The 13144-nt window shown below is 37.4% G+C and overlaps 1 protein-coding gene and 2 long non-coding RNA genes across 4 annotated transcripts in view; all 3 read left to right on the top strand.

Moving 5' to 3' along the window:
- LOC125000974 (NACHT, LRR and PYD domains-containing protein 3-like) overlaps nucleotides 1-13144 on the top strand; it is a 196079-nt gene that overhangs the window by 135457 nt on the left and 47478 nt on the right. The gene's annotated exons all lie outside the window — the stretch shown is intronic.
- On the top strand, nucleotides 993-2799 carry LOC125001061. Its single transcript, XR_007111468.1, has 2 exons — nucleotides 993-1052; nucleotides 2707-2799. It is a non-coding gene; the product is annotated as an uncharacterized LOC125001061 (long non-coding RNA).
- LOC125001045 lies at nucleotides 9736-11678 on the top strand. 2 transcript variants are annotated; one of them, XR_007111445.1, is made up of 3 exons: nucleotides 9736-10057; nucleotides 10410-10651; nucleotides 10917-11017. It is a non-coding gene; the product is annotated as an uncharacterized LOC125001045 (long non-coding RNA). The 2 variants fall into 2 exon arrangements; XR_007111446.1 differs by lacking the exon at nucleotides 10917-11017 and adding an exon at nucleotides 11565-11678 and having other exon boundaries at nucleotides 9742-10057.

Below are 13144 nucleotides of genomic sequence, written 5' to 3'. Positions count from 1 at the left end.
ATAAACAAAATAGTTAAACTAATTAACCCCAAATCCCCCCTGTTGTAACAGGCTCTTGGTACGACCTTATTAGCACTTCCTGTATTTAAAACCACAGTTTCCTGGGGGCCGTCCTTTCGCTGGATGCCCCCAGCAGCAGAAGCCAGCCTTGAGTATATAAAATGTCAATCCTGCAAAATGACGAACTTTCTCTGATTTCAAGGTGACGTCTTCAAATGTCTCATTTTGTTCAAAACTAAAAATATTCAGTTTACTCTGATTGGCTGAATGAAAACCACATGACAATGAACCTCACTGAAAAAGACACAGGGGACACAATTTAAAATGTGATGATGTCACCAAATATGGTTCCTTGCCCCATAAAGGGTTAAACAATTGGTAACATCATTTATTATCATGCAATAAGAAAATGTTCTAAGTAATAATACTTAAATATTCTTTTCTAATTTCTTCATACACTTTCATTCAGTATTTCTTCATAATTTACTGATTGTCAGAATGAAGGACTTATTGTGAAATTCCTCTCAGTTTATTTTGAAGGGCTGTAGCTTTGAATCCACATACAGAGAATCACAGTGAATGTTAGTTTTAACTTAGTTACTTGGTAGAGATGTCTTCTACCTTCAGAGTTACACTTTTATTTCCATCACAAAAGCCAAAAAATAAATGAATTAATAAATATCAAGATATAATTTGTCCCTGGGCCTGAATGTTTCATTTTAATTTTCATGTTTTGAGCATAAAACTAAAAATCTACATATTGAAGTGTCAACTGGTTTTCTTATATATTTTTCGTTTTAAGTTTCTTAATGAAATATCAAATGAATGAATGATACACAGACCTTCTAACTTAACATCCTTTATTCTTTATTCAGTTTGATTCGCTGCAGTTTGTCAGAGATCAGCTGTGATTATCTGGTCTCAGTTCTGAAGTCCAACCCCTCCCATCTGAAACATCTGGACCTGAGTTACAACAACAACCTGAAGGATACTGGAGTGAAACATCTGTGTGGTTTTCTGGAGAGTCCAGACTGTAGACTGGAGACTCTGAGGTCAGACATCATGTTTTATTTGTGTGTTCAGATTAATATGATGTGAAAGTTGTGTTGACACTAATCTACAGACATCAAGCTGAAATTCTACTGATCCACACTGAGGATCTTCATGGTAAAGACACTTTACACTAGATTTGATTTGGATTTGGTTTGATAACTAATGAAACTATTGTAAAGATAAATGACAGATGTATTTTCATGTTTAGTCCTAATTTAAATGTCTCCATCATAACATGAACATATTTTAGAGTCTTGATCATCATTTTGATTTTCACCTTCAGTTTCACATCACGCTTTTCAAATTAAAACCACAACAACAACTAATATTTTCTGATGTTATTAATGAAGCTGTCCATTATTGAAATACTTGAGTTTATAAAAACATCAATCATCATGCAAAATATTGATCCAACTTTCTCAGACTTTAAGGTGATGTCTCCAGATTTCTGTTTTTATCCCAAACCAGAAATATTCAGTTTACTGTGATAGAAAAGATAAAATGTTCCCAGTGAATAAACTGGGAACAGTTTAGTTTTTCTGTTTGATCAATGACTCAAACCATCATCACGATGGTTCAGCCCTAGAAGCTGCAATCAGAAGCTGCAACACCAACAACTGCATCACCTTGGACACTGTTTTGCTACTTTTGTACATTTGTTCATGATGGTAATTATGTAATTCTTTTGAATATACTGTTTATTTTATCTTACTAGATAATATTTATTGTTTATTTTAATCTAATCTCATTTTACTTTGTCTTTCTTGTGGTTTTTAAGAGTGTTACTTTCATGTGCAACAAAGCTACTGTGACCAAGTCATTTCCCTCACGGATCATTAAAGTCTGTCTAAGTCTAAACATGTATTTAGACCATATGAACACAGGAGCTGATTCAGACACTTGTTAACATCATCAATTAGACAACGTTAGTACACTTTTTCATGGTACCTAATAAATCATTTTCACTCAGAGTTTATGTAGAGGTGGACCTTGTAGACTACATTAGACCCAGATTAGACCTGAGAATGTTTCCTTGATCTTCTCTGATTGGCTGAATGAAAACCACATGACAATAAACCTCACTGAGAGACACAATTTAAAATGTGATGATGTCACCAAATATGGTTCCTTGCCCCATAAACAGTTAAACAATTGGTAACATCATTTATTATCATGTAATAAGAAAATGTTCTAAGTAATAATACTTGAATATTCTTTTCTAATTTCTTCATACACTTTCATTCAGTATTTATTCATAATTTACTGATTGTCAGAATGAAGCACTTATTGTGAAATTCCTCTCAGTTTATTTTGAAGGGCTGTAGCTTTGAATCCAAATACAGAGAATCACAGTGAATGTTAGTTTTAACTTAGTTACTTTTGTAGAGATGTCTTCTACCTTCAGAGTTACACTTTTATTTCCATCACAAAAGCCAAAAAATAAATGAATGAATAAATATCAAGATATAATTTGTCCCTGGGCCTGAATGTTTCATTTTATTTTAAATGATTTGAGCATAAAACTAATAATCTACATATTGAAGTGTCAACTGGTTTTCTTATATATTTTTCAGTTTAAGTTTCTTAATGAAATATCAAATGAATCAATGATACACAGACCTTCTAACTTAACATCTTTTATTCTATATTCAGATTGATTTTCTGCAGGTTGTCAGATATCAGCTGTGATTCTCTGGTCTCAGCTCTGAAGTCCAACCCCTCCCATCTGAAACATCTGGACCTGAGTAAAAACAACCTGATGGATTCAGGAGTGAAACATCTGTGTGGTTTTCTGGAGAGTCCAGACTGTAGACTGGAGACTCTGAGGTCAGACATCATGTTTTATTTGTTTGCTGATGACTTTGTAGTGGTAGGGTGTGTTAGAGATGGACAGGAGGTGGAGTATACGACACTGACCACAGACTTTGTGAAGTGGTCCCAGGCAAACCACCTACTCGTGAATGTGGACAAGATCACAGAGCTGGAAGAGGTCACCAGTGGAGCTCATCCCCATCCAGGGCCTGGAGGTGGAAAGTAGTGGACCACTACGATTCTGTGTACAAGAAGGGCCTGAGTAGACTCTACTTTCTCAGGAAGCTCAGGTCTTTCAACGTGTGCAGTGAATTACTAGAGTCTTTCTAACCAGTCTGTTGTAGCGAGTGCCTGTTCTTTCCTGTGGTTTGTTAGGAGAGTAGTAGCAGCAAAAAGACAAAACCAGCAAATTGATCTGAAAGACTGGACATGTGATCGGTAGAGAGTTGGAGTCATTTTGTCTCAGTGATGGACAGGAGGACACTGGATAAACTGCTCTCCATTATGGACAATCCATCCCAGTAACCCAACAGTAGAGGGTCAGAGGAGCTCATTCTCCAGCAGAATGATTCAGCTCCACTGCCACAGTGAACACTGCACACTTATTTTATTCCATCTGTCTTTATTCCATCTAAGTTGTGTTGACACTAATCTACAGACACCAGGCTGATATTCTACTTGATTAACTTTGACGTCTCATCAAATAATTGATAAATGTCACATGAATCAGTGATGAAATGCATCGTCATGTTTAGTCATAAATGTCAGACGTTTTTTTTTTTGGTCAACATGAGTTTATAGCGATGGCTCCACTGGTCGTCTGACACCTGAATGAATAATAACAAAACAACAGCAATAATGTCTGAACTTTTTCCTTTCAACTTCTCTCTTTTATTCTTTCTTCAGGTTGATTGGCTGCAGGTTGTCAGAGATCAGCTGTGATTATCTGGTCTCAGCTCTGAAGTCCAACCCCTCCCATCTGAAACATCTGGACCTGAGTTACAACTTCCTGAAGGATTCAGATGTGAAGCAGCTTCTTGATCTTGTGAAGAGTCCAGACTGTAGACTGGAGACTCTGAGGTGAGTGGAGGGTTGGAGTCAGTTCATTCTTCTTTCAGTAGTTTTGTACTAGACACAGAATCTAAAGTGTTTCCTGGAAACCTGCTGCGGTTTTCTTCAGAGATGCTGTCAGAGGAGAATGGAGACAGACTGGACAGAAAGACAGAGACAACAGTCAGACAACCAGATCATCCTGAAGCTTGTTGTGTTGATGTTTTCAGGAAATAAATGTGGATTCCAGCTGACAGCCTTACTAGATGAATAGAGACAGTGGTCCTCATTCATCAGATCTGATCTCAGACTCTTTGTTCTCTCACCTCAAAACTAAACAACTGATCAGTTTCATCTTTGTCACAGCTCTGGATTAGTCTGACTGAAGCCTGTAAATCACAGAACCATCATTACATTTAGTAACCATGTGGTCTTTCTACAGAGCAGAAACTCTGCTGAGGTCCAGTCATCCAATCTGTATCTCTGTCATTAGTTTCATCAGATTCTTCAATGTTTCTTAGTCAGCTGATGCTTCAGAAACACATGAGATGTTCATCAACACACTCAGACTCTTTATTGAAATGGAACAGCTGGAAATCCATCACTAAAGTAGTAGTAGTTAAGTAGATTTAATTGTATAAGGAACCATATATATTGTCCTTCATGTTAAAAATATTCTCAGCCTCAAAATTCTGTGGACTGTGAATATTTGTTGCTGCTGATGATGAAGTGATTCTCTGTAAACACTGACTTATCTACTGTTGTTGTTGTTCTCTCTACAGCTGGCGGTGAACAGGACGGTATGTGAGCTGAGAGAGGATGAGCTGAGTCCTGATGATCCAGAGGTTGAATCAGCAGCAGCTTGTGTGTAGAGAGACTCTGACTGGACCATGTTACTGGGAGGTGGAGTCAAGAGATTAAAATCCTCAACAGAGCTGCACAAACTTTAACACCAACAAGTAAAGACCAGTCCCTCTCCTGAATTATTGGACCCATTAATCAACCAGCATCAAGGGTTTCTTTCTATATTCTAATGTGTCTCTTCACTTCTGTGTTTATTGTACTGTTTATTTTACTCCTTTTTCAACCCAAACATTTATTTCATTTGAAAAGAAGCAGGAAGCAGTTTTCACACTGAGCCTCTGCTTTATGTATCATTGTCAGAGATGGAGATAAACTATTGTTGTTATTGTGACACACTTTCATCTACACTTTGCTTTGTTGTGCTTCACTCTTCACTGACTGGTTACAGAGACGTTATTTATAAGAGCTCAGCACCTTCAGAAAACCTTAAAGGCTCATTTAAGACTTAATTAATGGCACTTCTAGGTTTTCCATAATGATTGTTTCAAGTTCTTATATGGTTAAGTTGCTCCTCCTATTTATTATTTATTGCACTTTTTCACATACACTTTTTAAATGTCTTTCAAAATGTAGAATGATCATAAATCACACAGATCTCAAACTCGTTAATGTATGAATTCAGTTACGTGAACAGTGAAGGATTCGTTTCAATCACAAATAATGTACGATGCAACTATGTCTTGGTTAAACGTTGCTGTATATTCTTGTGTATTTTGTACGTTCTTTCAAATTTCATACTGTATTTTATTGTTGATAGATTGCTTGTATATATTTTCATAGCAAACTGCTCTGCTTTATTTAACATTTGCGATGTGCATGCATCCATCTGTTTAAGTGACTCATTTATTTGCAATAAATTATTTATGATGTTGCTCCGATGATGCTTTATTTTATTTATGGATTTCGAACATGAGAAAAACTACAAAAAGAATGTTAACATAACATGTCCGAAAGGAAGTAGGAAAAAGCTTATTTAATCCTTCCCCTTCTCCTTTCTCAGTAATTAATAATCAGTTTCTTAGTTTCCATTTTTTACAGTTCATGTTCTAGTTTACATTTTTTAGTGTATATTAGGCGCTAGCTGTAGTTCAATGATGTGGCCACCGGATGGCAGTGATCGTGATGGTTTCTCTGGTCGTTATTAAAACAATATCATGTAGTTCATCGTTTCACCGCCAGATGGAGAAAAACTGTCACCGGTCATTTTCCTCTCGTAGAAGAAGAAACCGGAAATAGTGAACAAGTGTTGATCAGTCAATGGTGTTGATTAATTAACCTGATTAATGTTGAGTTAGCAACTGACTTTGGTCTCACTGTATAGGAAACAAATAAGTAAAACCCGACATGAAGACACTGAGAGTTATATCCAGGTACAGTAATTCGTGTTTAAAGTTGACTTCCTGTTCGTGTTTAGCTGTTAGCTTTGAAGCTAATAGAGGAGGAGCTTGTTTTTGTTTTGCTAAAGTTAAGAAGAATATTATGTAGCGTTTCACTGCTTCATCCCAAATAAAACTGGTTTGAGCATTAATTTAATATTAACACGGTTCAGGTAAACACGACATTACAGATATTTATCTACTGTTTTTAAACGACGTGTCATCAGTGTAACATGGAGAAGAAATGTGAACATGTTCATTTAAAACCAATGCAGGAGCCTCCAGTTCTTCATGGTTAAAGTCATCTTTTTGTTTCCTTGTTTGTGTCTGGACCAGCAGTCTACAGCCTAAAGACACTCAGTTTATCATAGAAATCACAGGTGGACACGCAACGTTTTATATTTCAAGCCTAAATGATGTGAAATGAAGAACAGTGACGTGATGTGTGTTTACTGCAGGTGGAGAACATGCTGATGGATACCACAACCAGAGCAGCCCTCAGGCTAAAGGCATTTTCTACTCCTCACGAGCAAAGATCAGCCCACCCCGGGCAGAGGGGTGGTCCCTACACCTAAGTGCAGAGCGTCCAGCGACCCAGGCCGAGGGGACCCAAGGGACAGGGGTAGAAAGGAAAACATCCCAAGGTGGCAGAACACTGGAGACCTAAAATAAATAAATAGATAATAAAATTAAATAAATAATAATAAAAAGAAAAAAGAAACAAAGAAAGAAAAAGAGCCATGTTAAACAGCATAAATATAAATCAACTGTGAAAATAAATAAATATGTTTAAACGGATGTATTGTAGTTCCACCTTGTGTCCACCAGAGGGCAGCGATAGTTATAGTTTGATTTTTTATAACTGATTAAGGTTTTTACTTACGAATCAGGTCTATCTCCACTTGTGACGTTTTAAATTTACATTTATTTGATCTTCATCAGTCTTCATCTCCCTCTGGTTATTTTACAGCTGTGGCTTCTTTTCTCCAGGTGAAGATGAAGTATTTCACTCTCCAACATCTTCTTCTTTTGCTTTATTTATTTGAAGGTGAGACGTTTTGATAACAACTGATATGTTAAAGCAAAAAGTTCATCTGCTCCATTAAAAGGAGACGTTCTGTCTTTATTCTCTGAACAACAAACTATTTTACAACAAAAGTACGTGATTAATAAATAAAAATATATTAATTGAAAAGTATGACAGTTACTTATTCATTCAGTTACTAATATTTATTTGTTCCTGGTTGGAGCTTCACTCAGGGTCTCGTCTTCTTTTCTCCTGGAGGTAAAGTTTTTCTGTCTTTTTGCTCAATAATGTCACGTTCGTCTTATTTTCTCTGCTGTCGCTTTGTTTCCAGAATAATGAAAAGGCTGTTTTCACCTATGATCGATAGATATTTATAGATAAAATAAATAAAAATATAAAACAATGAACTACAAGTGTTGGACTTTGACCACTCATCTGTAACTTCACATTTGATCACTGATCACTTTAACTCCACAGAAGTACAGACCCAGAGCTGGTGTTTCTGACTTTTATTAAACCTGCCAATAAATATGTGAACTCCTGTGACGCTCAGCATAAATACACATGAAGAAGAATACGATGACAACAAACATTTTGCATTTAGTCACAAACAACTTGATTTGACCGACACGAGTCAAAACCTGCAATCATTGCTTCAGCTTTGTGCTTCTTTCACTGGGCAAAGTTGACTCTCAGCCTGAGGAGGAGTTCAGTTTGAGCAGAAAACATCCAAAACAAACACAAAACATGTGGAGAAACTAAACATCTGCACAACTCTTCAAGTATGACATGAAAAACAATCTGCCTGCATCATAAAGCTGCATCTGACGCTAACATTCACACCTTTCACTGGTTACAGCAGCAAATGACTCGACGAGGAAAAAAAACAAACAGACGTTTTATGAGCTGAGCTGAAACATTGTTTGTAAAAAACAAAATTTCTCCAGATTTTTTACTTTAGTGACTATTTTTTATGTCAGTGATGAAATGTATTCGCTGTCATTTTCTGCTGTAACGTCTCGAACTTAAAGTGAAAACGGAAACTTCCTTTTCTGGTCATTCAACAGTTCAGTCTTTCTGTGGGAGCGTCGGATATGTAATTATATGTATGTAATTATCATCGTATTGTTTCTGCTTTTAATAGACAGTCCTAGACTTTGGTTCAAGAAACGCAAGATTGACGAAGAACTGTGAGGTTGACGGGTTGCGTTCATGCATTGTGGGATACAACCTCTGATGCTCTTTCATATAGTAACATCTACATTATACCAATAGATTAAAAATATATACTATTAAAAGGTCAGCTACATGTTTCTCACAATTACATTTTCAAACTTCATGACATCTATGTAGCAGCAGTGACCAGTGACCAGTACTCAGTTCATCCAGAGAAGAGGTGATGATGCACTTAATTCCTAAGGTGTGTCTCCTGCTGGTGTTTTTTACAGTGCACATCTTGTGATTGTTGATTTATATATATATCATGCATGTATCTATGCAGTTCTATGTCTATTCAACTGATGTACTATTAAAATGATGTCCTGTAGTTCCTCTATGTGTCCACCAGAGGGCAGTGATAGTTATAGTTTGATTTTTATAACTGATGAAGGTTTTTACTCTCGAGGAGTCAGTTCATTCATGTTCATTAATAATAATAAAAAAACAAGTCATCTGAAGACAAAGACCACACATATTTACTAAATATGGCAGCTAAAGTAATGTAAAGGTTTTTTTAAACCGTATTTTCAATATTTATGATCAGGTCTAACTCCATTTGTGACGTTTAACATTTACATTTGATCTTCATCAGTCTTCATCTCCCTCTGGTTGTTTTACAGTCGTGGCTTCTTTTCTCCAGCTGAAGGTGAAGTATTTCACTCTCTAACATCTTCTTCTTTTGCTTTATTTATTTGAAGGTGAGACGTTTTGATACAAACTGATCTGTTAAAGCAAAAAGTCCATCTGCTCCATTTAAATGACACTTTCTGTCTTTATGAACAACCAACTATTTAGCAACCACAAGTATGTGATTAATAAATAAAAATATATAAATATTAATTTAAAATAGTGACAGTTGTAATTACTGACTGTGGCCAAATACTTATTTGCTCCTGGTTGGAGCTTCACTCGGTTTTCTGTCTTTTTTTTCAATAATGTCATGTTTTTCTTCTTTTCTCTGCTGTCGCTTTGTTTCCAGAATAATGTTTGTGTATGAATAGGCTGTTTTCACCTGTGATCGATAGATACTGAAACATACTGAAACATACTGAAACATACTGATAGATGCTGATAGATACTGAAACATACTGATAGATACTGATAGATGCTGATAGATACTGATAGATACTGAAACATACTGATAGATACTGATAGATGCTGATAGATGCTGATAGATACTGATAGATACTGATAGATACTGAAACATACTGATAGATACTGATAGATGCTGATAGATACTGATAGATACTGAAACATACTGATAGATACTGATAGATGCTGATAGATACTGATAGATACTGATAGATACTGATAGATGCTGATAGATAGATCAACTCACGGAAAATATAAAATAAAATAAAATACAAAACAGTTGTAGTTACTGACAGTGACCACTGGAGGGCAATGATCGTGTCCCGACATCGTGTAGTTCATCATTTCACCGCTAGATGGAGACGACTCTCCATTACACGTAATTTTAATGCCGAAGAAGACGAAACCGGAAGTAATGAACAGGTGTCGGTTAATTAACCTGATTTATGTTAAGTTAGCAACGTAACTTCGGTCTCAAGTTAACGTTGTTTTTCCTAAAATGAACTCGCGACTCTATGAAGAGGGAAATAAATAAATGAATGTAGATATCGAGAGTTATGTCCAGGTACAGTGATATTTTCGTGTTAAAGTTGACTTCCCGTTCGTGTTTACCTGTTAGCTTTAAAGCTAAACGAGGAGGAGCGTGTGTTCTTTGGGTTAATATTCTGTAGTATTATTTGTTAACATTTTCCATTACAGTACCAAGCCAAGACTTGAAACAACAATTTAATAAATTTTAATCTCCAAATCTGTCCAAAGATGTTGTTGATTTGTAAATGTCGTGACAGGATGTTGAGGAGAACAGTCAGTGGTGCAGGTCTCATCATTCTATATTTCAAGCAGATGTGTGCATTTTTATTAAATCTACTTAAATGATGTGAAATGAAGAAGAGTAAAGTGATGTGTGTTTACTGCAGGTGGAGAACATGCTGATGGATCAGAATAACCAGAGCAGCCTCAGGACGACACCACAGACATTAACCTGGACGGGAGGATCTGAGCGGAGAGATTCAGGTGGAGAAATCCCTCCTGAGAAAAACTAAATGTTAACCAGAAATCCTGATGAACAACACTAAACACATAAAGATGAACTGTACAGTGAAGAAGAACCTTAGAAACCAGGTCCCTGCTCTTCTCCAGTGTAAAAGCTCCTCCTCATGTTAGTACATGTTTTCATATTATATCACTGTTTGTTCTCTAAGTAGCTGAGTTTTCATTCATCTTTCTGTATTTTTTGTTGTTACCTCTGGAGGAAATAAGGATCTGCAGCATAAAGTGATAAACTCCATTGTTTCACTTAGTTGAATCTGAAATATTTTCTTAATCATATTTTTCATAAATGTGAAATGTTTTTCTTGTTGAGTTCTTGAAACATTTGATTCTGTAACTAATCAGATGGTGTGTGTGAACTCTTGTTCCTGCAGAGACTGAAGGAGTTTTATGATGAAGACGGATTATTTTACTCCAAAGAATCTGTCACACTTGAAAAGTTTACATATTTAATAAAAGTCAGAAAAAGCTGCTGGATGTGTTTCTGTATTTATGTGGCTTTAAAGTTAATAATGTTGAGATTCAGGAATCTGTCAAGTGAAGAAAAGATTTAATTCGTAGATGAAATTCTGAAAATGTTTCTTCTGCTCATGTGAATTTAAAAGTTAAACTAAAGATCTCCAGATGAACTCAAAGAGCTGTGGCTGTTAGAAGGTTCAGACATTTGGAGGTGGAGGGTTAGTGGCTGTAAAAACACTGAGAGACTGTGTCTTCAGTCTTCAGCTGCTTCACTGGTCCAACACTCAAAGCTTCTCCAGAGTCCAGAGGAGAGTCTGAGGTTGAGAGTCTTCAGGTTGAGGGAGTCACTGACTGAACGGCTCAGTGAGTCGGGAGTTGAATCAAGAGCTGAACGGCTCCTCGGAGGGGCGGAGTCTGTGGGAGGCGGAGCCAACTTTTTGCAGTCTCTGAACTTGTCTCGTATGGTTTTCTGGATCAGTTCATCTGTCCTGCAGCATCAGAGGATGTTTGTGTTAGAGCTGGATGTTAATCAAGTGTTTTTTTTTTCCCTCTTTAATGTTCAGTACCTGGGGTCCACGTTGGCTGTGGCCTCGTCGATGATGAGGATGCGGTTCTTCCTGAGGATGGCTCTGGCCAGACACACCAGCTGCCTCTGTCCCACGCTGAAGTTGGAGCCGACTCTGCCAGGACCGTTTCTAACGTAGCAGGTAGCTCCTCCACCACAGACTTCAGCTGAACCTGCAGAGAACGAAAAAGAGCGAAGACTGGATTCTACTGTAGTGATGTGTTCATGTGCTCTGAGTTTCAAAGTAAAAGCTTCAGTCAAGTCAACTTTTTTTTCCCCCTTATTAAAACAAAGGTACTAAAGCTCTGCTATGATTCGGCCGTTCTTTCATTATCTGTATCCGCTTTCTTCACATGGTTTTTATTGTTCCTGGCACAAAGCTAATCAGCCAGGAGATCATGAGGCCGTTTAATTGTACATAATGGTGTCTGATTAGGTTAGTCTGGCGCTGTAACACACTATTTGCTAGCACCAGACTGAGCCAAAAAAAAACACCTCATATATAAGCTGGCAAAAATGAGGGCTTTACAGAGTTGCTGCAGGAGACAAAGTCTGAAATGATTTAAGAACGCGAGATGACATCACTCAGGCCGGCTAGTGGCTCTCCAGTCATTTTGAAACCTTGTTCAATTGTTCGGACAGTTCCTGAATTTTCCCAACAAGTCACACAAAGTCAACACCCTAAATGAGTCAAATGTGCAGGAAACCATTGTACGATTTGTCTGGCTGTTAGACGACTGTTTGGTAGTTTCAAGGTTGTACGTTTGAATCTGCCGACGTTGAGCCGGCATTTTTGGGCTGGGTTGAAACCTATAAAGTATTGCATTTCTTGTTGAAGAGGACAAACCAACATGAAGACCAGAGAGTCGTCAGTGCAGAGGTGAAGGTGTCACAGTCCACTGTTGGAAGAAGACACCAAACGATGTCACCACTCATCAGTAGTAAGAATCAGAAGGTGAGACTGAAGTTTGCAAAGAAGTACAGAGATGAGCCACAGAAGGTCTGGAACAAACAATCTTATGTACTGATGAGACCAAGATAAATCTCTGCCAAAGTGATGGAGAAAGAAAGGAGCTTCTTATACTTTTGGGATTCTGAAGACGTGGGTTAAATTCTTATGATGGGCCACAATAAAAACATCCATGCGGCCAAATAGCTCAGACTGTTAGAGGGGTGTTTAAAGGCTCCTGATGATCTGGGTTTGATTCTTGTGACAGTGAAGTTCCAACCTGTTTGAGGAAGATTTTGGTTGAAGCCTGATGACACTCGGGAGCTTTTAAAGTCCAACCCCCAAAGTGAAGAATGAAAAGCTCTAAGAAAGACAGTGGGTGTGTGGTCTCATAGCTCAGGCTGTTGGAGGACGGTGTTGTCATTCTCAAGTCCTGGGTTCAAGTCTTATGACGTGAGTTTGGGGTACTCACTGGCTCTGGCTCTGGTTATTTTTGTGCGGACTCACATACAGACAACGAGTGTCGCTGCCCTCTAGTGGACAGACACTGTCATTACACTTGAAGTGTTAAGTTCACGGTAATGCATACGATTAGTACTTCCGGTCAACAAAAATAAAATAAAAGCGAA

The sequence above is a fragment of the Mugil cephalus genome, chromosome 23, assembly GCF_022458985.1.
Source record: "Mugil cephalus isolate CIBA_MC_2020 chromosome 23, CIBA_Mcephalus_1.1, whole genome shotgun sequence".
Taxonomy (NCBI): domain Eukaryota; kingdom Metazoa; phylum Chordata; class Actinopteri; order Mugiliformes; family Mugilidae; genus Mugil; species Mugil cephalus.
This window is presented reverse-complemented; position numbering and strand designations above follow the sequence as displayed.